This window comes from Micrasema longulum, unplaced genomic scaffold (genome assembly GCF_059751315.1).
Source record: "Micrasema longulum isolate JH-2025_06_02 unplaced genomic scaffold, ASM5975131v1 h1tg000461l, whole genome shotgun sequence".
Classification (NCBI taxonomy): domain Eukaryota; kingdom Metazoa; phylum Arthropoda; class Insecta; order Trichoptera; family Brachycentridae; genus Micrasema; species Micrasema longulum.
Genome location: NW_028277659.1, coordinates 79529 through 104628, shown reverse-complemented (window position 1 = coordinate 104628; position 25100 = coordinate 79529). Strand labels below are relative to the sequence as shown.

General features: G+C 32.6%; 1 protein-coding gene and 1 long non-coding RNA gene across 2 annotated transcripts in view; one reads left to right on the top strand and one right to left on the bottom strand.

Moving 5' to 3' along the window:
• mtgo (miles to go) overlaps positions 1-24829 on the bottom strand; it is a 224049-nt gene extending 199220 nt beyond the window's left edge. Inside the window, exon 1 of the mRNA XM_088226689.1 lies at positions 24460-24829. The gene's annotated coding sequence lies outside the window, so the exon portion shown is untranslated. The remainder of the gene's footprint in view (positions 1-24459) is intronic.
• Positions 1657-6344, top strand: LOC148281449 (uncharacterized). The gene is made up of 2 exons (XR_015822357.1): positions 1657-2406; positions 5315-6344. It is a non-coding gene; the product is annotated as an uncharacterized LOC148281449 (long non-coding RNA).
• Positions 24830-25100: the final 271 nt, after the last annotated feature.

Here is a 25100-nt window from a genome sequence, read left to right as displayed (position 1 = left end):
TTTGAAAAATACGAGATATATTAACTTAAGATATTATTAACACAAGATACATATACTCATACTTATACAAATTAATGTAAGTCGTTAGTACGAGACAGTAAATAAGTAATTAGGCAAATTATAAGCACGTAACCGCGTATCGCATACCTTTACAATAGCTTGGGCAAAAGTAACACATTATATCACTTCTTTACAATATTTTACATAATCTCTCTTCGCCCGCTTATCTGAGAGACCGTTGCCAACGTGTATCACAAAAAGCAACATTACGTAATAAAAAAAACACAATAATTGAATTTAACAAGACAAATAACCGAATATAAATAAATTATAGTTTTAATTATTCATAAAAAAATATCATTAAACATATATTTTTTTTATTTAAATATTAAAGTAGGGCACACATATCATACATATTGTTATGTGTGTTCTAATAATAACATTGCAAATATATTTAATTTATAAATTGTTTATCACATATGTCTTGACCATTATTTTAAATTTTGATATGTTTTTTTCTTCATAAATATTTTTTTCCATTTCGTAATACTTTTTAATTGCTTTAAATAAAATTGAGTTTTGTGACTTTGCCTTTTTCCTAAATGGAAGTCTAATTTTGTTCTTTTCTCTAGTATTGTGATCGTGTTCATGCTGGTTCCGATCAATTTTTTCCAAAATTCTGTTTTTTTATTAGAGTTTATAATTTTATGAACAAATATCATTGTATTGTAAAATATTCTTTGTTTATATGTTAATAATTTCATTTCATTTTGCTTTTTACATACTTTATTTTATATTGTGGTTAGAAAAATAACGTTTTTTGCCAAGTCTTGAAATTTACGGATCTTACAACCATCCATTGTAACAACAGCATCAAATTTAACAAATAAAGTATGCATTAACAACATATACAAATAATATTTTATCTCAGGCAGTGGTCGAAAAAACGAGCGTCACAAACATAATGTAAATTAGTTTGACATTAAAACGACCCCTACATTCAGATAATATGTATATGATTATTTTATAATCTGTGTGGTCGAAGTTTATTGGGGTTTTCCCATCATCACAAAAGAAAAATAATGAAATTATTACGCTATTATGTAAAATACGTCTTTTGCACAAGATAGTCTGGTCTGATACACTAAAAAAAGTACCTGCTTTTCTTTTTTTATAAAGTTAAGTGCATGACGTAACTACGCAGTGTCAGACCTTTTTATTAGACCAAGACAAGAATTTGCACTTCAGAATGATGACATCAAGTCAAACTTACGCACCGCAAGTATCACATGGATTAAAAATATATATTTATATAGGGTATTTTTTGTTTATTGATTTGACTCCTGATTTTCGGTAAAATGAAGAAGATTCCATAATGTTTGAGTATTCTCAACGCCTCCTTTTATTTGCTTTATTTAAACATAAACAATACACATAGAACATAACAATATTAACGAAACGTATTATTTAAAAGATCACTGAATAAAATACAGAGGTTCCTGTGGTTAGGGGTGGAATAAAATGATAATGCCTTATATTTAATTTAAGATAACTTTGAATGTAGGTACTTGATTCAGTCAATGAGCTCAGCAAATAGCATGTTTTTTTAAAATATATATTTTATGAGTACTTTCTGGTTTTACATTGAATATTTAATTTGTTTTATATTGTTTAAATCTGTTTAACTATTAGCTGAATAGGGAAATATCCGGTTTTTTTATACATTTTTAAACTAAAAAAGGTCTATGAAATACTGTCCAGTAAAAAATATTTTTTTGCTTATTATAAGTAGCATAAAAATTATTTTGGAATTTATTATTTTGGATTACCGCGAAAACAGTCCATTTTATTGGCCAGGCTCCTGATGTCACGATACGTGTAAATTTTGATTTTGTTTGTGACAGTTTTAATTTAAATAGAAAATCGACACGAATCTTGACGTCACAATAATCAAGCCCAAACATGCCGCGCTTTTGTAGGGACAATTATTTTAAATAATTTATTTTTTAAAGTTATGTATGAAAACATTTCTCCACAAAAACGCTTTATGCTATTCTTCATCTTATTTTTATTTTCTGATTATTTATACTACGTAATGGTTATATGACCTGTTGGGTATTGCATTACCCGCCCAATAAAGCTGGAATATTTTATTTTTGTTTTTTTATTAATATTATTAAAAAATACAAACACAACGTTAACTGTTGTGTTATGAGGTCACACTAGTCTACATACGATACAAAACTGGATATATCTCTCTTATTTTTTAAACTGATGAATTTGTATTTTTTGTAATCTTTTTTGTAATCAAAATATAGAATTTCTACATTTTAATTATTAAAATTAAATATTACGTGATACGTACTTTTCTAGCTTACTATAAGCACGTAAATATTAGCTGATCAGGTACGTTCAGGTAACTCATTGTACAGCTTCAATCCCCTGTACAATGAGTTTTGAGATTCTATTTTTCTCCTCATTGGTACTCTTATCTTTTTTTTACCCCTTGTTTCATACGTATGATATTGTTGGTTAAATTTTATTATTGTTTTTATTTTATTCATCCCCTTAATTATTTTATGTATAAAAATTGCTACATTATATTTAATTTGTTGCTTTACTGTGAGCAAGCCAATTTCTTTGTGTATTATTTCTACATTAAAATAGATATTTCTTTTGAGTATAGTCCTCATCGCCTTATTTTAAAGAATTTGTATATTTTTAATTTCTCCTTCATTACATAAAAAAAGAATGGAAGAACAGTAACTTATGTGTGGACATATTATTATCACGTATAAAATTGCTTTGAATTATGATCTCACAAGGAGTCGATCCCGGAATCCCCGTGTGTGAGGCACATGTCTTTTTACTACAAGGGGACATTGTAGACGTTCTCTTATTTTGTAAAAAAAATCAGTGTTCCGCGGAACACAGTTTGGGAATGCTACTCTACACTAGGTCTCCGAGCATGGTCAGGCGGGGCTGGAGGGAAGGGGGGGGCGGGGGTACGGAGGAATGCAGCCCTCCCGCCTCCCCTACCCGCGCCCCTCGCTCCCGGGCCCCCCAGCGGCATTCTTTGCTTCCGCAAAGGAAGTAATTTTCGTGATTTTATGAAAGTGCATAAGAACTGTGTTATTTGCAGACGTACTTTTGCGCTTTACCATGTAGCCAGTACCTACCTTCATATTAACATCTCAAATCTGTAACTTCACAATATATTATAACACGTTAGTAAAATTTTGATGTAGGTACTAGGTACGTTCAGAGACTTCTTTAGAGAGAGAGAAAAAAAGAAATCAATAATAGTTTCACAATACACCCAAAGGGAATTTACAAAAATAACACATACATGTAAGTACAAACCTAATAAGTTATAATATAAAATTTAAAAAACGTTTTTTTTAAATTTATTTTTTTAAATGTTTAGGAACCATAAAAGCATACTGCAACCAAATAACAAATAAAAGTCGGTGCAACAAAAAAAATAAAAATATTTAAAAAAAAAAAATGAACTCTGACACATTACAAGTTGAGACATTGTGAAGTGAAAATACTTGATGAAAGTTCATTGAAGTTAATCATAGAAATAAAAGGCGAGTGATACTTCAATCCACAAATTTGGAAAAACCAGTGACCGGTTTCATCGCTCTCGCGACATCTAGATTTTATAATTTTAAATTCTCTACCCTTAGTGTTTTGTAAAAATACATTGAATTTGAAAATAAAGATACCAGTCCCGAAGAGTCAAGAATTTGTAGATTAGTGTATCGTTTGTCTTTTATTTTTATAATACATGATTAGTTATGTACAAAAATTGAAAAAAATCTTTGAAAAAAACAGTATAGGGTGAAAAAAAAAAAAGAATTATTTAAATATTACGAGCGCAGAACGAGAATTATCGTCTTTTTTGTCGTTATGTTGCGGACTCGCGGAGCAAAGGTATGAGATTCGCTTTATAACAACTTGATTCCCATTTTAGAGAACAGTTACTTATGACTAAGTTAAAATGGATAAAAAAAATATAGTATTTTGGTACTAAATTCATAAGAAATCATAGATGTATTAAAATTTTTTTTTGTATTTTCTTTCTGGCATATTTAAAAAATATTAAAATTACCTACATGGAAAACATTTGTAAGTTGAACTTCCTTTATCCGAACTCCAGTCATTCTGATGCCAAATATCCGGATCGTTATCAGGAGATATTATAATAACAAAAAAAGGCGCGAGCGGCCTTCGTCAAAGCAATTCACTTTGCTGGATATGTTTTTTATGTGATTCCGATTCGCTGTAATTTTTTAAAAGCAATAAAAAGGTGATCTTAGAGTAAATTCAACGTTTTCTTTCAAAACATTGCCTTGATTTAATGATTAATCCAATTGTATGAATATCTGCGTATTCGGATATCGTCTGGCACTCTTTAATCCAGGTAATTGGAGTTTCACTGTATTTCAAAATAGTTTATATTAGATACAATTTATTCAGAAATAATAAATTACAAAATTTGTAGACAAAAACTAATAATTCAATTCTGTAAAATAAGTTTCTGAAAATATGTTTGCTATGGGATTTCAAAAGCTGCTATATATCTATCCTTAAAAAATGGGTTCTCAAATACTTAATTTGATGTAAAAATCTAAATTTCTCGTATTCTCTACCCTTCATCATGATTCTGTTACCCCCTTCCATCACGCAACCGAACTTTCCCTTTTACTAACATTGTTAGGTGAAAACTTTTCTCTTTGGAAGAAGAAACCCTTAAGTTTTCTAGCAGCTACAATAAATCCGTTGAGATATGTTTATTAAGAAAGTAAGAAGTTAACTCCGTGTATGTAATAATACGTACCTGATCAGCTAATATTTACGTGCTTATAGTAAGCTAGAAAAGTACGTATCACGTAATATTTAATTTTAATAATTAAAATGTAGAAATTCTATATTTTGATTACAAAAAAGATTACAAAAAATACAAATTCATCAGTTTAAAAAATAAGAGAGATATATCCAGTTTTGTATCGTATGTAGACTAGTGTGACCTCATAACACAACAGTTAACGTTGTGTTTGTATTTTTTATTAATATTAATAAAAAATACAAACACAACGTTAACTGTTGTGTTATGAGGTCACACTAGTCTACATACGATACAAAACTGGATATATCTCTCTTATTTTTTAAACTGATGAATTTGTATTTTTTGTAATCTTTTTTGTAATCAAAATATAGAATTTCTACATTTTAATTATTAAAATTAAATATTACGTGATACGTACTTTTCTAGCTTACTATAAGCACGTAAATATTAGCTGATCAGGTACGTATTATTACATACACGGAGTTAACTTCTTACTTTCTTAATAAACATATCTCAACGGATTTATTGTAGCTGCTAGAAAACTTAAGGGTTTCTTCTTCCAAAGAGAAAAGTTTTCACCTAACAATGTTAGTAAAAGGGAAAGTTCGGTTGCGTGATGGAAGGGGGTAACAGAATCATGATGAAGGGTAGAGAATACGAGAAATTTAGATTTTTACATCAAATTAAGTATTTGAGAACCCATTTTTTAAGGATAGATATATAGCAGCTTTTGAAATCCCATAGCAAACATATTTTCAGAAACTTATTTTACAGAATTGAATTATTAGTTTTTGTCTACAAATTTTGTAATTTATTATTTCTGAATAAATTGTATCTAATATAAACTATTTTGAAATACAGTGAAACTCCAATTACCTGGATTAAAGAGTGCCAGACGATATCCGAATACGCAGATATTCATACAATTGGATTAATCATTAAATCAAGGCAATGTTTTGAAAGAAAACGTTGAATTTACTCTAAGATCACCTTTTTATTGCTTTTAAAAAATTACAGCGAATCGGAATCACATAAAAAACATATCCAGCAAAGTGAATTGCTTTGACGAAGGCCGCTCGCGCCTTTTTTTGTTATTATAATATCTCCTGATAACGATCCGGATATTTGGCATCAGAATGACTGGAGTTCGGATAAAGGAAGTTCAACTTACAAATGTTTTCCATGTAGGTAATTTTAATATTTTTTAAATATGCCAGAAAGAAAATACAAAAAAAAATTTTAATACATCTATGATTTCTTATGAATTTAGTACCAAAATACTATATTTTTTTTATCCATTTTAACTTAGTCATAAGTAACTGTTCTCTAAAATGGGAATCAAGTTGTTATAAAGCGAATCTCATACCTTTGCTCCGCGAGTCCGCAACATAACGACAAAAAAGACGATAATTCTCGTTCTGCGCTCGTAATATTTAAATAATTCTTTTTTTTTTTTCACCCTATACTGTTTTTTTCAAAGATTTTTTTCAATTTTTGTACATAACTAATCATGTATTATAAAAATAAAAGACAAACGATACACTAATCTACAAATTCGTGACTCTTCGGGACTGGTATCTTTATTTTCAAATTCAATGTATTTTTACAAAACACTAAGGGTAGAGAATTTAAAATTATAAAATCTAGATGTCGCGAGAGCGATGAAACCGGTCACTGGTTTTTCCAAATTTGTGGATTGAAGTATCACTCGCCTTTTATTTCTATGATTAACTTCAATGAACTTTCATCAAGTATTTTCACTTCACAATGTCTCAACTTGTAATGTGTCAGAGTTCATTTTTTTTTTTTTAAATATTTTTATTTTTTTTGTTGCACCGACTTTTATTTGTTATTTGGTTGCAGTATGCTTTTATGGTTCCTAAACATTTAAAAAAATAAATTTAAAAAAAACGTTTTTTAAATTTTATATTATAACTTATTAGGTTTGTACTTACATGTATGTGTTATTTTTGTAAATTCCCTTTGGGTGTATTGTGAAACTATTATTGATTTCTTTTTTTCTCTCTCTCTAAAGAAGTCTCTGAACGTACCTAGTACCTACATCAAAATTTTACTAACGTGTTATAATATATTGTGAAGTTACAGATTTGAGATGTTAATATGAAGGTAGGTACTGGCTACATGGTAAAGCGCAAAAGTACGTCTGCAAATAACACAGTTCTTATGCACTTTCATAAAATCACGAAAATTACTTCCTTTGCGGAAGCAAAGAATGCCGCTGGGGGGCCCGGGAGCGAGGGGCGCGGGTAGGGGAGGCGGGAGGGCTGCATTCCTCCGTACCCCCGCCCCCCCCTTCCCTCCAGCCCCGCCTGACCATGCTCGGAGACCTAGTGTAGAGTAGCATTCCCAAACTGTGTTCCGCGGAACACTGATTTTTTTTACAAAATAAGAGAACGTCTACAATGTCCCCTTGTAGTAAAAAGACATGTGCCTCACACACGGGGATTCCGGGATCGACTCCTTGTGAGATCATAATTCAAAGCAATTTTATACGTGATAATAATATGTCCACACATAAGTTACTGTTCTTCCATTCTTTTTTTATGTAATGAAGGAGAAATTAAAAATATACAAATTCTTTAAAATAAGGCGATGAGGACTATACTCAAAAGAAATATCTATTTTAATGTAGAAATAATACACAAAGAAATTGGCTTGCTCACAGTAAAGCAACAAATTAAATATAATGTAGCAATTTTTATACATAAAATAATTAAGGGGATGAATAAAATAAAAACAATAATAAAATTTAACCAACAATATCATACGTATGAAACAAGGGGTAAAAAAAAGATAAGAGTACCAATGAGGAGAAAAATAGAATCTCAAAACTCATTGTACAGGGGATTGAAGCTGTACAATGAGTTACCTGAAGAAATAAAGGAAATAGGAAAAATTAAAATATTTAAAATTATTCGAAAAAAGATGTTATTGAGAAATTTTGATAAAAAAATTAATTAAGTAATATTATTAAACGTTTATATTAGTTCTTAAGATGTTATGAACTTACTTAATAAAGCATAAATAAATAAATATAATAAAATAAGGTTTTTTTTTTGAGACTTTGTCTAGTAAGTAGTTTTTCAAAGTAGTGAGAATGATAAAAACTTCTAAAAATCTTTTAACTTTGGACGCTACTTAGCGGGGCATTTTTAACCATTAATGGCAGAAATCATTCTCATTAGAATTGATTATATTAAAACCCTTGGAGTGGCGCTTGAAGCATAATTATTGTCTTGTTTTCATTTATATTATAAATGATCACACCGTTTAAGTAACAATACAGTGGCCTCTACATATTTGGTACAGATAAGGCAGGCTTTGAAAATATTATAATATATAGAAATCCTAGAAATGTAACCCTACCTTTACGCAGTTTCATATAGTAGTATTAGATGGAGCGCAATGATTTTAACTTCAGTTCGCGCATAAAGGCGCGGCGCCTCAACACAACACACGAGAGCAATGTAATTCTGTCCATACAATATCCATGTAAGCTGTACGCGACAGATGGTTCCGCCACACACTACTCCACAACACATGAGAACAATGTGATCATCATCATCACCTTCCCGCACCTAGTAGTGCACGGCATTGGTACACCAAACGCAGATAATCTTGATCATTTTTGTTACATAAAAGTAAGATGATCAGTCTTACGCTTTAAGTACCAGTCAAGGGACTATGAAATATTCGAGTGTGAAAACACCCTTTTAAATAAATATTTCATATCAACCACGTCGGAAATCGAATTCGAGACCTCTTGCATGGTAGGCGAACGCGCTGACCATTACACCGCGAGGCCGACATAAATGTAATCCTTACGTTAAATGTGTGCAACGTGTTTGTACTCCTTAAAAATCGTGTGGCTTTTAAAACGTACGAACTTAAACTCGGAGCTGGGTTATAACCTCAGAATAATAATTCGCTCTCGCTTATAGAGGTGCCCTTTCGCTCAATTGCCTAGAACAATAGCGTTCCAACTTTTTGGATTAACAGCAAACTTGTAACGAACGGTTTCGGCTTGCGCTAGCAATTCTCGACCTGAGTACCATCGGCCCGTTGTATTGCCGCAATATGTAGCTAACTTCGTGATTGAATCATATAATATAGACGGGTGGCGTTTTATTCCTCCGAGGTTATGACAACATATTAAGTTTTCTCGCGAAAGTTTGAGAAACGCCGGTGTGGAGGTAGAGAGAGGAGATAATACAGTAAGAAGTGCGGAGACCACACATACAGCAGGCAGCGAGAGAAGAGAGCGGAGATAGCACAATACAATATTCCGACAGGCAGACCTTTCACAACTCACGAGCTCTGCTCTGCCTTAGTCTATAATCGAAAATAATTAGGTATTATAGACGCCGATAATTTTATCAGACCATTTTCAGATAAAGAAACAATTTAAGTACAAGAAACTGAACAAAAAGAACATAAAACCATATGGCAAAGACAAACAAGGGCAACATATTTAAGTACACGATCAATATACGAGGCGTCGAGCTAAGCCATGCCGATCCTTCTTCATCCCACCAAGGAGGATCCAACCCGAAGAATTTCAAGATGTGCGTCGAATTGACTAATCTACAAATTCTGGACATTAAAGGCATAAAAACAAAAGTTGCTCTTAGAAGATTAGATAAATAGCTATTTTTTTTCATATTAATGATGTCGATATGACAAGTAGGTAGAACATACCGAGTTAAGATACAGATAGTATAGAAGTTAAGTATACCGTCTCGATATATACAGATGAAGATAGCGATCATAATCGAGGCACTGGACTGGTTACGAAATCGTACGACTGATCACCTTCATGCAACAGATGATCGAGATTCGCTGCTAACGTCCATGCAGAAGAGAACATGTACTTTGATTAGCTAATTTACGTGATCTATCGGTGACGGGGGTGACGTAGGAGCCACAGCTAGAGCCGTAGGGTAACGTGGAATTAGAAAGGTGAATGGAATTCTAACGTATACGAGTACCTTCCTTCTCCACAGATATTTACACCGAAGATGCAACACGTTATGTAATGAAAAGGCAGATAAAATATCACCAACTGACAAGTATGCTATCTATGTTATAAGATTCTCTATGATTATTATAGCAATGAGGAAGTCTAGTGATTTTTTAATGTATCGCATAATCATCGCTACGATTTTTGAAAGTTATCTAATTTTTTAATTACCCACTCCGCGCGTGACATCATTAGTTCTCTTCGGTGGGTTGTCCTGATTGGTGGGTACAAAACTCTCTAATTTAATGATTTAAAAGAACTTGTAGCGTCATTTTTATTAATTTGTTTAATGCATTTTAGAAATTTTTACCGCGCATAAAAATACATTTTTTGTATCCAATTTTTCGTCTTGAACATCCTCATTAAAGTGAGTATAATTTCTTACATGCTCATGTTGATGTCAAAAAGGAATTCCAAAGGACACATAACTTGTATGGTGGGATAAAATCTAAATTCAGTAACCGATAATAAATTATCATTAATATGATAATGAAGAAAGCTTCGAAATATAATTCTTTAAATTATTATTATTAAAATATTACAATGAGGAAATTCAGTGCTTTAAAAAAAATGTTAACAGACTATTTAACTAAGCCATTTAAAATTTAATTTTTCTTCTTTTAAAAAATATACGCACTATCCTGGAAAAAGGCTACATATATGAACTCTTTTTTTCTATGATGTATTTTTTTGCCCTTTAATAATAAGGAATATTTTTAGGTTTTTTATTATATTTTTAATTTCTTTTTTTAATTACTGTAAAATAAAAAAGTACCTTATATCTTTTACAAAATATTTTCTTTTCTCTTTCTTATATAACAAAAAAATATTATACCTGTCTATTTATTAAAGGAGCGAAAATTCATAAACATTTCTTGTATACTTGTATTTTATTTTTTTTCTTTTTATTTAGGAAATATACAGTACAGTAACATAGTTTTATATGTTACACAGTTAGACTTAACTCTAATGGATCAGTGAAGTTTCTATATTATTAAGTAATTATATGTAAGGTTATTAATTATAGTACAAAAAAGAGAAGGAAAAAAAACATAAATAGAAGTTGTTTAAAAATTAAAATGAAAGTAAAAAAATGAAGAAAATTTGTAAAAGTAATTATAAATTATGAATTAAAATAAAGAATGAAAAACATGCTCAGTTGTAAAAATAAAAAATAAAATAATGACATTTTTAAAAAGGAAAAACATAAATATGCACATACACATTTTAAGGGATTCAAAGAAACGATGAGAAGAATCTTTAAAGAATCTTTAGATAAGCCAATAAATTTAAGTCAATTTAAATACATCTTCAAAATTAATGACACATTATAGTAAGAGCATCAATATATTGATTTTATATACTCGTACATATACAATACAATTCATAAGGTAGTTGTATACCATAAGGTTCAAAATCTCGCAACTCGGCGTACCATGTTGGATATGAGCTTTTTCTATAAAATTGTAAATAACCTAATTAATAGCCCAGAAATTGTTAGAAGCATTCCATATATTCATATCGCGTCCCTGTCCTTAGAACTTGTCAATCTGTACTCTTCGACATTCCTAACTCAATGACTAATTATATTAAAAATAGCACTCTTTAAAGAATACAGATAACCTATAATGACAGTTTTAGTGACATCGACATATTACAATGTAAATACTATATTTTTATCAGATCTGTTAAAGACATTTTTAATTTATCTCCTGCCTAACTTTTAACTTTTGACTTTTAATTTTATCTTTTAGTTTTAACTTTTTAAATTTAAATTTAAACTTTTAATTTTAACTTTTAATTTCAACTCTTATACTCGTATGCAGAGACAAAACTTAAGGTGAGGAAAGAACATTCTAATTTCAAATGCAGCGAATAACCCGAAGGTGAAGACAATAGAATGTACTTTCCTCACCTTAAGGTTTGTCTCTGCATACGGGTATTAATTTTTACTTATTCATTTGTACATCTACTACCTGCATCTAATTAATTATTGTTGGTTGTGAATTTACTAAGGAATATAAATTTTCATGAAAGCAGAGAGAAAGGGGAGGAAAGTATAGTTGGAGCCATACCATGTCTTCTCCCTTTTCATCATTATCATTCCCTTTCCGCACCTTATAGTGCATAGGGCACTGCATTAATAAACCAATCGCAGCGTATCTTGATCATTTTTGTTGCGTGCAGGTAAGATGATCAGTTTTACGCTTCAGGTGCCAGTCCAGGGACTGTGAAATATTCTGGTGAGAAAACACCCTTTTAAATAAATATTTCATATCTGCCGTGTCGGGAATCGAACCCAAGACCTTTTGCGTGGTAGGCAAATGCGCTGACCACTACATCACGAGGCCGAGGCCGCCTTCTCCCTTTTATGTACTTTTTAATTTATTTTTTTTTTTTGAATTTAATTATTTTTCCCCTCTCCTCTTGCATTCATAATAAATTAATGTGAAATCTGTAATTGGTCTTATTTTTTTTATTGTTCTTTTGTACCTTGTATTTACTGTATGATTTCCATAATAAATAAATACCCACGAACACGCCATGCCTTTGTGGGATTTTTTTATTAAGTATTTTTACTGTTAATATGTTTTTCATTAATATGTATTTTATTGCTATGTAATTATCGTTTGATTTTTAAATACTCTGTTTTACCTCTTATGTATATTATATAAAAAAAAAACATATTCTTTTCCTCTATGGAACTGAGCCATCGAAATGTTCTGAGATAACTAACTCCTTCACGGTTAGAATAATTATGTAAGCACTTTATTAGTAAGTAATTTACCGCTGCCCGGTGGCCGAGCATCGGAGTAACCCGAGAGACGTGAAGACCGCTGCCAACGCCGCAAACCGACTAATGAATGAATTGGTCCCTTTGTAGTCGGTAAGACAACACCGAGTCATCGCGTGTCAAACGTTATTTATGTGTCAGAAGTGACCTCTGTCTGGGCTCGGGCTCAGAACAGTCGGAACTCAGAACTCGGAACCAGCGCACGAAAGGCGAATCCAGAGAAACGGGCATTCCTTCTGCAGTATGCAGTATGCGGGACCGGTGACCGGTGACTGCATGTCCGCTCAAGGCGAACTGCTCGCGAGGACACGAACGAGCTCATTCTCCAGCCTTTCGCTAGAAAAGATCAGCCCCTTTACCGAACAAAAAACTAAACATCACGTCTTAGTCGCTTGAACAAGTCTACAACGGCTCGGAACTAATGGGAACACGCTTCCACGGTATCGTAAACAATGCAACTCAGCTGATACAAACCCGGGCGTTTGAAATTATCGGGACCGGAAGGGCGAGCGGAAAGGCGTAGTGAGAAAAAACGCACAAATTTCAATTTAAGAAGTATTTGGAACATTGCGTAAGTGTATTCGATCCGCATGTAGGTAAATGGAGAGTTCTAGAATTCTCGGCGAGCTCATACAAATTCCGCGAAGGAATGTCAACCGCCTTGATTAGGGAGTCGCATTCATTAGGCCGTAACGGTCGGGTCTTCGTCTGCAGTACTGGTGGTTAGTGTTTACTGGAGTCACGACAGCGACGAGCGAAATTCAATTTGTCGATTACTTAGTCGATTGTACCGCGGTCTATTCAGCGCGGAACATTATATTCAATACGCGGATGAGGGCTGTGACCCGCCAATCCGCCATAGCCCGCGCTCACGACTCACGGTACATGGTACATGGCGCATAGTAGCAGCGAGCAATACGCGATCCCTGGCAGACAATGAGGAACTTCAGCCCTACGGGAAATTGGGTACAATAATTGTTTTCTTGCGCGTGGTAAAAATTGGAAGTTAAAATTTAAAAAGTTAAAACTAAAAGATAAAATTAAAAGTCAAAATTAAAAGTTAATGTTTATAGTCAAAATAAAAAGATCATTAGATTAAAAATGAGGAAAAAAACAAAAGTTGCTCTTAGAAAATTTAATAAATAGCAGATGTTGACATCTGGTGACTCAAAACTCAAAATCCCAACAAAATTTAACCTTAAAAAGATTTTATATTTATTACATTTATAATACATACTAAAAGATAAAAATTGGATAGTCAGATATGGCGCTACTATAATTTATTTAAGCTGTATTTTATGCACTAAGCTAGGCTGCACCCGTTAGCTTTAGATAACCCCTCTCCCCATTCAAAACCTGCAATTTTATGATATGTACCTGCAATGTGAAATCGAGTATAAATTTCAATAGCCTAGCATAATAATGGTCTACAAAAGTGTTAGTTAGCTCAACTCTCTCCATAGATTACCATTTTGACGATAGTGAGAGTAAACTTACCAAAATTGACAAATCCTATTATTTAGCCTTAATTTTGTATAAAACTTCGACGCAACAATAAAATAAATCATTAATATCGAGGCTTTACTGACATAATGCATTAAGTCAACAGTCTTTATATCTTTAAAATATTTTTTAAATATAGGTGCAAGATGTTGATTTTAAATTTTATGCTATGCCTAGAATAAGAATTACTCTTTCAAAGCTTAAAAAAAACAATTGTGGGAGAAATAATGCGTTGAATGAATTAGAAAGCTTTAAATGCCATTATCTCTAAACTTGTTTAAATTACTTAGTGTAACTTCGTACAATACTTTTTTTTCAATATTCAAACCAATCGACAGGTTATTAAATAAACTAATAATTGTAAATATTAGTATATAACCACTTACGGACTCATTTATGTCTACCGGTTTCGAGACGTATCCGTCTCTTCGTCGGGACACTCATTACACCAACATGCAAATACTAAAATACACTTTCACTCTTCACAATAGTGAGTCTCGAAATCGGTAGACAAAAAAGTCGGTAAGTGGTTATATACTAATATTTACTATTTTAAATAAACCTTTATGGATTGGTATATAAACAGTTCATTAATTTAAGATATAAAAAGTATGTTCAAAACAACATAAGTCACATATTGTAAACTACATAATACAAGAAAAAATATACAAAGATATATATTTTATCTCGAAGAGACGAGACATTACCCTGTCGGTAAATTCCATATTTCGAAAAGTAAGATAATTATTTATCTTCAATATAATAACTCTCTTTGCTGTGAAAACACATCTTCCGAGCTGTCTTTGGACACTTCATGGTAAAGCCTAAGCATTCTTGGTATTGGTGAAATGAAGCCAGTGTTGGTTCTGTAATATCTCAAATTTAAATTAAAGTTGTTAAAAATATGATAAGGAAAAGATCTGACAGTAGGGGGGAGATTCACGATTTTGCACATGCTAAAAAAACCTTAAAAAAGCGATAAAAATAAAGAAATAACTCGAGTATTTCTTGTTAGTACTTTATAGATCTACTGTGCGTAGTCTGAATGTCCGCATAGTGATCTAATAGTCATCACTTTTGCTTACTTTGGAGGTTGCGGGTTCGATTTCCTGAATGGTTTAAATATTATTATTTAAAAAGGTGTTTTCACACCGAAATATTTCGTAGTACCCTGTACTGATACCTGAAGGTGTCTTACATATATCGAACAAAAAATACGTACCTACGCAGTGCGTGCCTTATGCACCAATCGGTGCGGATAAGGGAATGATCATGATAGATCTGAAACCGCCATTATACAAAGATGATTCATTTGACTGGAAAACGACTAACATAATAATATCTACTCTAATAAATAAATGTTAGTGATTTATGATGAGTTTCAAGTAACCTCAGATGTGGAAAAAACCATAAATGGACATTTATTGAACCTTCGAATCAGCTGATTCAAACATGAATAACTTTTGTATTGGACTTTAAGATGAAAACCCTGTAGTCGTTGGAAGGCTATCATCATACTGCTTCCGTTTGTATCAACTTACCGATGTGAGACTGGCTTTTCAGCTTACGACACAAATTTAGAACTAGGCTGAAGACTGAATGCCGCTCCAGGGTCCCGATTACAATGGGAAGTTAACAGAGTTATCTTTGACTGTCTATAAAGAAAAACCGATATCTGTGTACGAAAATGAGCATATTTGCATTAACATTGAAAATATCTTCGTCGGTAACCTATAATTGAATTTGTTAAGAAGAAAAAATTTAATGCATATTCTGCTTTTCACACAGAAAACTTAATTTTACTTTGTAGATAAAATTGAAGATAAATGTTAACTTTATATTGTAATCGGGACCCTGATCTCCGAATTAAATTTTCGGGCGTTAAACCTAATTTTAGCCGTATTATAAGTAAAATTGTGAAAAAAAAAAATTACATTAAATAAGTACAGTAAAGATTTTTAATTCAAAATATAGTACTTTTATTCAAGTCGAAAATTACAACATGCAAACAATAAGGTGTCATGAGTCTTAAAAATAACATTTTCGTCAATTTTTTTTTATTGTCGAGATGGGGTTCCGCCAAAAAAGGTAGATCAATTGAACGTAGTTATGTAGAAAGCAGCCAGTCCACAATTTCCAAAAAATGAGATATTGATGTTATCGGGTGCAGTAAGGTAAATTCTATGTTCTGCTAAAAACAACCAGACCGCTTTCATACAAAAAAACTGTATCAATCACCTTCTGAAAATGGTGTCGATCACAAAAACGGCATTTCTCAATTTGCAGAAAACACCTAGAACACTTGAAAAAAATAACTTTAAAAATCATTAAAACTGATCAAATACATAATTAGATTCTTGTTTGTAATATTGAAAAAAAAACATGTTCTAATTATTTAATAATAATATTAATATTTGGCTGATTTATATAGCGACATTTTCGAAAAAAATAACCTCAAGAGCGCTTTACAATTGTATATCTAAACTTACATTCTAACTAAACTTAAGTGATACATTATATTTCCAGATTTAAAATTGAGGGTATGATAGTTTAAAGAAGTGGGATTTTAGTTAGGATCTGAACTGACTGGGACTGTCGATGATTCGTAAGTTTGAAGGCAATTGGTTCCAGGCAGAGGGGCCGGCGGCGGCAAAAGCACGATCTCCAAATCTAGTGTTTGGGGAGCGCCGGATTGTCGAAAACATTCCAACTGTTGTGTAAACTTGATTATTCACTCTTTTTACAAAAGTGCTATTATCTCGGTTTCACTTTTATATAGCTGGCTGCTTTCTGCATAACTACGTTCAATTGGGGTTCCATAGCCAACAAACATTGGGAACCGCTGATTTAGACGATACTAAGATGGCGCTCGCTCATCTACACAAGGCATCCATCTTAGGGGCTTGAAGTAAGAGTAATTGGAGAGAATTGTCGTGAAAGTCTGTTGAGATTCGCGAGCATGGCCTAGAAAGGCCGCGGCAACACAAGACACAAACAACAGTCCAGTACTGGTGGATTTTTATAAGCTGGCGCGTGCGCTATACTTACACATCGGTGGCGAGCCGGGATTTATTATTTTTTTATATTTATTTATTTAACTTTTTGTACATAATGTTATTTGTACATTGGCGGGCTTATTGCCAAATGGCAATTTCTTCCAACCAACCAATAAAATAAAAGTTTTATTTTTATAATTCAAGTTACAGAACATATTCAATAGAAAAAAAAAAAAAAAAAAAAGATTAAAAAGTGGAAAATATATAAAAATAGAAATAAACGTATTTGTTTATAAATTACCTTAAATCAAAACCATTACTCAATGGGAAAAAGGAAAAAAGCGGAAAGAGGAAAAAGGAAAGGAGGAGAGATTAAGGAAGAGAAAGGAGATGTTTCTTCAGACGTGATTTAAACAGAGATAATGTAGTAACATCTTTGATGGTGGGTGGGAGATGATTCCACAGTCGAGCCGCATGGACACTATATGAGTTAGAGAAGAAAGAGGAATTGTGTATGGGTATTAAGAGAGTGCCTTGAGAATGAGAACGAAGAGGTAAACCATGAACTGATAAGCGTTGAAATTTTTCACACAGGTATATAGGAGCGTTAGGACTATGAAGTACATTGAACAGAAGTGAGAGGGAGTGATAGTCTCTCCGCTGTCTAATTTTGAGCCATTTCAGTTGCCTACGATAATCAGAAATGTGGTCATATTTCCTAAGACCAAAAATGTACCTTATGCATGTATTCTGAAGTCGTTCAAGTTTATCGAGTTGCTCACAGCTTAAATCAGTCATGGAAACATCAGCGTAATCTAGAATGGGTAGTAGTAATGCTTGTACAAGAGTGCATTTAGTACTAATGGGTAAGAATTTTTGCAACCTTCTAAGTGAGTGTAGACTGAAAAATATTTTTCGGCTTAATTCATTAGTATGAGCTCGCCAGCAGAGATGTTCATCCATTAGTACTCCTAGATTTTTTACGGATTTCCTGTACTGAATATTGGTACCATTGACAATAAGAGGATTAAGTGAAGGTATGTCTAGCTTACTAAGCAATCTTTGAATACCTGCAAACATAATTTGTGTTTTAGACGGGTTTATTAGTAAACCATACTCTTTTGTCCATGTTGACACGCAATTTAGTGTTTTAGACATCGATTCTATTGTTTTGCTGGTGTTTTCAGGTCTGCAATGAAGATATAATTGTAAATCATCTGCATAGAGATGATATGAACAATTGAGACAATCTGCAATCGGATTAATAAACAGGGAAAATAGTAATGGTGATAAAACTCCACCTTGAGGTACTCCAGCGGCAATATCGACCCATTCCGATTGATGATCTGGTGTTTTGATGCACTGTTGTCTATCTCGTAAATACGATCCGAACCATTTTATAACCGGTTGTGTCATATTTAGTGTTTTAAGTCTAGCCAACAAAAGATCGAAATCCACAGAGTTGAAAGCGCTACTGAAGTCGAGTAATGTTATCAAGGTTATCATTTTGTTATTCATTGCGTATCTAATGTCATCTGTTACCTTGATTAAAGCGGTAGTTGTACTATGGCCCGCACGAAAACCTGATTGATTGGGATCAAGAAGATTATTTGACAATAGATAATTATTTAGCTGATTATATACAACTCGTTCAATGACTTTGGAAAAAATTGGAAGAATAGATATAGGTCTGTAATCTTTGACAGAAACTGGTAAAGAAATTTTGGGAAGTGGTATAATAAATGCTTTTTTCCAAGCTTCAGGAAAATCTCCAGTATTTAAAGAAAAGTTTATAATATGAGTAATAACCGGTAAGATAATCGGAAAAATAAAGTGTATCAATCTCATACTCAGCTGATCACTGCCCATAGATTTTGTTTTTATAGAAAGGTAATCTATAAAAATATTCATTAATTTGTACTAAATATAAGTACCTACATAACATGTAAGTAATGTAATTATAAAGGGCTATTTTTTTTGTGGTTCTGTGAAAATCAACTCAAACAACAATTATTATTAACCACGCGATATACGTAGCTTTATTCTACACTATTTTAATAGAATACTAAACTTGTACAAAAGTTTATTAACAAATACCACAATGACATTCAGCAGATATTTCCATTATGATCTGTCATTGACAGTACTGTCAAGACTTGGGCACTGGCCGATTTCTTTTAAAATGAATAATGCCTAAAACGGCCACTGCGAACGCCACCTGTCCTATATGATACATAATATGTCAACGGTATCTTATCAAAGAAAAATAGTCCTTCGGAAATAATGTTCGAAATACTAGTTTCCAAATAGAGAATCTTCTACCAATATTTGTAATCTGCAAGTTTGTTTTAGTACTAAAAAAGCCGACTTGGGTTAAAGACGAAAAATTCAGTGTACTTTTTTGTATGGAAGAATAAGCTGAGGTACTCGGCTAGTTTCGTCGTTCAGTGAGAATGGGCTGAACGCTGGCGATAGGCGAACTTCATAGATTTTTTTAGTAGAAATATGTAAACGGTGATTTATAATAAAAACAATTATTTTATTTATTTTTCCGTAAACATGGTTACTATAAATTATAATTATTAAAAGTCAAATATAATGGTAAGCTGTGCATAATCGCTTATTTTGACGATTCGCCCCTGTTACACATACGCGTTGTGTAGTATCCGTGAATAAGCCCATGGTATAACATCGCACGGCATACGCATTATGAAAATAATCTCTGTCTCTCTCGCGCTCAGACGCGCTTATGAGCGTGACATAGACAACTATTGCTTTATTAGTTGCTAATGGTATGGTAATACAATATAGACAGGGTGCTTCTGCGTTCGTCTAAATTTCACTGCGATTCTAAATAGTAAAAATATAATAATATGTACGAGTATTAGGTTATTAAAAACACTGGTTTATAAATACGTAGGTATTTTCATTTAATCGAATCATGAACAGGTCGATTATGTAGTGATGGCGCTATCTATCACAAAACTTACACAAAAACATTTTGAATGTACAGAATACTGATTTGAAAAATCTCTTTTGGATTAAAGCTGAAAAAAAACAAACACATTTAAAAACGACATATTTACGAGTATTTATTTTCAAACAAGCATGTTTTTTATTTAATATTTTGTGTTCATCATAATAATAAGTAAAGTGTAATTAAAATGCAGAGTACAAATTATATGGGAAAAAATATGTATACACATTTATTAATAAACAATAAGTCTTGTTATTTATATACTTAAAACAATCTTTACAACTTTGCATTTTAGTTCTAAAATAATTGACTATAAAAAAAAAACATTTATTCAATTTTAAATTGCCCCTTGTTCTTGGAAGGACTGTATGTAATTAGTAAAATGCAACATTTTAAAAAATGTTTTGAAAAATTAAAAATAATGAAACAAAGTATTTTAGTAAATTAATATAATATTTTCTTAACTATCAAAAACCCTCTAATCCAACACCGAATTTTTAAAAAAAAGGTAGCATATTTGGTTAAAATTTTATACAACGTTTTTTTTTAAAGAGATTTTAAATGCGTTCGTTTGAGTTTTCTGAACGCGCCAGCTTAAGACAAACCATCAGTACGCGAGTGCGCCGTGCCCGCCGCAGCCGGCACAGCCCGCGCCGCGCCGAGTGGCCGAGCGTCGAGACAATAATTAGTGTGGAATCCAACAAACGCTCCGAGGTTCTCTTCTCTCGTAACGGAATATTGACACTGCTGCACTGTCCGCGGGACCGATGCGAATTATTATCCCTCCGGTACCTCCATACTGGCGCAGATCCTCGGATCGATGATAGGAATATCGTCAGTGCATAATGTGATAGGTAACTTTAACGAAGCAATGACAGGTCATAAGCTCTGGAAAGCACTACTATCAACGATATGAATCTTATAAGTAATAAGATATATGTTATTCTATGGCCGTGCTTTGAAAAACACCTTTATACAGGTGTTCAATAAACCCCGTCACACCCGAAACCACGATGATCAGTGTGAGCAAGAATACATATTAGCACATTAAAATAATATTTTAAAACAATTTGTTTTTAAAAATAATATATTTTTTAAAAAGCAAATGGTTGGTTATTTCTGCAGGGGAGAAACGAGGGGGGGAAGGGGGAGTCTGATACTGCACTGCGCTCCCCTCACTTCTCCCGTGCAGAAGTAAGCAACCATTTGTTTTTATAAATAATTTATTTTTAAAAAAAATATTTATTCTAAATATATTTTTTAAATATGTTAATATGTCTTCTAGCCCATACTGATCATTGTGGTTTCGGATGTGACAGGGTTTAAAGAACACCCTGTATGTTTGTGTGAAAAATAAATATGAAATAAACTATTTTTTGTTACCTACTCAGAAACCACTTACTTTACGAAAATACGAGTATGAATGGTCTACGTCTATGTCTTGTAGGTGTATTTTTTTGTTTTGAATTTAAATAAAATTATTTTATGTACAACCTTAAATATATATACGTAAATGTATTAATTTATTTACATAAAATATTTTTTGAATATATTGCACATTAAACATATTATGCCATTTGCAAATAAGGGAAAACATAAAATAGTAAATAAATTCTTGATTCGGTCAGTTAAAATATTCCATACATTTGAATTAAAAATTATTTAAGTTGAATAGTATATATGCTCGATGTCTCAGTACTTTTTTACGGCGTCGAAACGTGGACACTCGCCCAAAACACGTCAAAAAAGATCGAAGCCTTTAAAATGTGGTGCTAAAGGAGGATATTAAAAATCTCCTGGGTGGATAGAGTCTGAAACGATGATGTTCTCCGACGGATGAAAAAAGATTAAGAGGTACTGAAGACCATAAAGAAAGGAAAACTTGAGTACTTTGGGCATGTGATGAGAGGCGAAAAATATACAATTTTACAAGTCATTCTACAGGGAAAGATTGAAGGAAGACGCAGTGCAGGTAGAAGGCGCATCTCTCGGCTTAAGAACTTGCGCGACTGGTTTCATTGCAGCACTCAGTCCTTGTTCAGGGCAGCTGCCAATAAAGTAAGAATCGCAACGATGTTTTATAACCTCCATCGGGGAGAGGAACCATAAGAAGAAGAAAAAGAAGTATAGCTATGTAATATATACTTAAATGTGGACAAATTAAATTTTCTATTGTCATCTCATGTCACAATCAAAGTCAAGTTGATACGAAGGTTATTTTCTTTAGTTTTGACGTGTCTGAAGAGATTATTTTTTAATTAATTTGAAGATACAGTCTGATACAGATGCAGCATGCTGAGCACACTGACAGAATAATTAAACACATTCATAAAATAATAAAGTTAGTGACAAAGTCTCATTTACTTCCGTTGATAAGTTCCTGTGCACCTAATTATACAGCTCAGTGAATATTATACATTATGACAATTATTATTATTAGTCCCAACATCCGTATGTTTTCCAGCACATTCTACATAATTTATACTAAGCTAATAATTGAATATGCTATTAAAGTCTATCTAAAATCCGAATTCAACGTTATGTTCGTGTCTTAAGTTCCAAACGCACATTTAAAAATTGTTTTTATTTTCGAATAATGATATGTTATGAATTAAAATAAAGAAAGTGGCTTGGTGGGATTATAGTTTTTTTTCTAAAAAAAATTAAATGTTGAAAGTATAAAATTACAGGTTACCTACGAAGATACTTAAAATTTTTAGACAAATTTACACATTTTCATACATAAAAATCGACCTTACTTTATACCATAATCTATGTTATATAACATTGTAAGCGCAGTCCTGGGCCTAAGGCCCCGATTAAAATGGCAAGTCAATTGAGTTATCTTTGACTGTATAAAACAAAATATGTCTATAAAGAAAAACCGATATTTGTGATGAATATTTTAAATATCTTCGTCGGTAACTATAATTGAACGTGTTTAGAAGAAAAAAAAATATGCATATTCTGCTTTTCATACAGAAAACTTAATTTTACTTCGCAGATAAAATTTATCTTAAAGTTGAACTTCCCATTAGAATAAGAACTATTAAATATTCTATAATAGTGTATTAACTGCTTTTTCCTGTCAACAATTTCGGGAATTTCACTCGAAACCTTTTGCATGGTAGGCAAACGCGCTGAACATTAGACCGAGGCGAATAAAAATGTATTTAATTTAAATAAATAAATAAATAAATAGTATCAAATTTATGTAATTTTAGTTCGATTTTATGTAAAAAAAATCATTTAGGTACAAACTGTGTTAAAAAAATTGGTATACAACCACATGTGTATAAATATGTGTGTTAATATTTTTATTTTATTTATTTCACACCTTTAAAATGTACCGAGGTTCATTGTTTCAGGTCCAGACTAGCTAGGAAATTCCCCATTTAATGTTAAAAGTTCATCATTTAATGCAAAAAAGGTGTTTTTTTTTTCATTAAATGATGCTTAAAAACATCAAATAATAATAATATTAGTAATATTAAAAAAAAAAAGAAAAATAAATATATGTGAAATATTAAAAATAATAAGAAAATCGAAACAAATAATAATTACAAAACGTAAAAAATAAAATATATGTACATATAAAGCACAAGGAGATATTTGGCAATTAAAACCAACACAATTTTTAGTCATAGAAATAATTTACAGGATAGTATTGTATATTTACAATACATACTAATCTTAACGTTTGAATGAAAAAATAATTAACAGTTTTAACGTGAAAGTTGTTTTTTGTCTGGATTTGAAGGTCAACAGCAAACATTATCCTCCTAAACTAAAAAGTATCGATATCTTTAATTCATGGATCGCAATCAAGAATATTATTTGTGTTATCGAGGGGCAATGTTTGTTTACAGATGCAACAGAAAACAAGATTGGATGACAGCGCGCCGTTCCATATGGTACAGGGATTTTGACATTTCAACCCCTCTCCTCCCCCTTTCGCACCCCCGCCTACGCGACCATATGGTAGCGTGCCCGAAAAACTTTTGCGGTTCGAGACCCGACGAATGTTCTAGGCGACCGTATAACGGAGTTTGTTTACAAACAAGTCGGTCTCAGCACGCCAACCGGAGTTGAGAGTGCGCCGCACGCCGGTAAACCCGTCCGAACGAGGCCCCTCCGAATAATATCCATATGTTTGGCTGCTCTGTCGGTTCCTAGAAATACCCCGGGATTTCGTCATGCCCGCGAGAAGCGATACGGACACACGACCGAGTGACAAGTACAGTTCCCGAGCTCTAATTACTGAATAGTCTAAACTTGAACGGTAATACTTACAGGAACTGCCGGCCGGCAGCTATCGCCGTAATCTCTGGACTCCTTCTGGAAGCGGCAATACGTCAGACGTCGGTATTCGGCCTATTAGTGATTGAAACAGCTAAAACAGGCGCTCGCTTCACTTTAATTCGATCAATTCCGACGAAACGTCAGTGGCGGCTTCTTTGTTTATAAGTGCACCTCCCGAATGCCGCGCCAATTTGAAATTCGAAAACTGTTATTAATTATTTAATATCGATTCGTGACAAAACGTTATGTTGTCAAATGTCAAAACTCGAAAGTTACAATAACATAAATTAATAATTTACAAGGGCGTTTTTAGCGACGCGCAGAACGAACCGAACTCTCCCGTTCTAAACCGGCGACTGGCGAAGCGAGTCGACGTGTCATCCGAATGCCGATCGGGAAATGTCGGACTGTTTCGGATGTGTTCGTAAAACTTCGGTTGCCCTCAACGTTCGCGCGAAGGCAAAGTGAATGCCCCCGTCGCGACACTTGGGATAAAGCCTGGTTTCCACGTATCCATTCATTTAGTAAGTAAAGAACTGGTAGAGAGTAGAGAAGATACTGATAAAAAGTAAAACAGATTCTGTTTTACTCTTCATAATAGTATGCGATCATCTTAGTACCTGCCTATAACG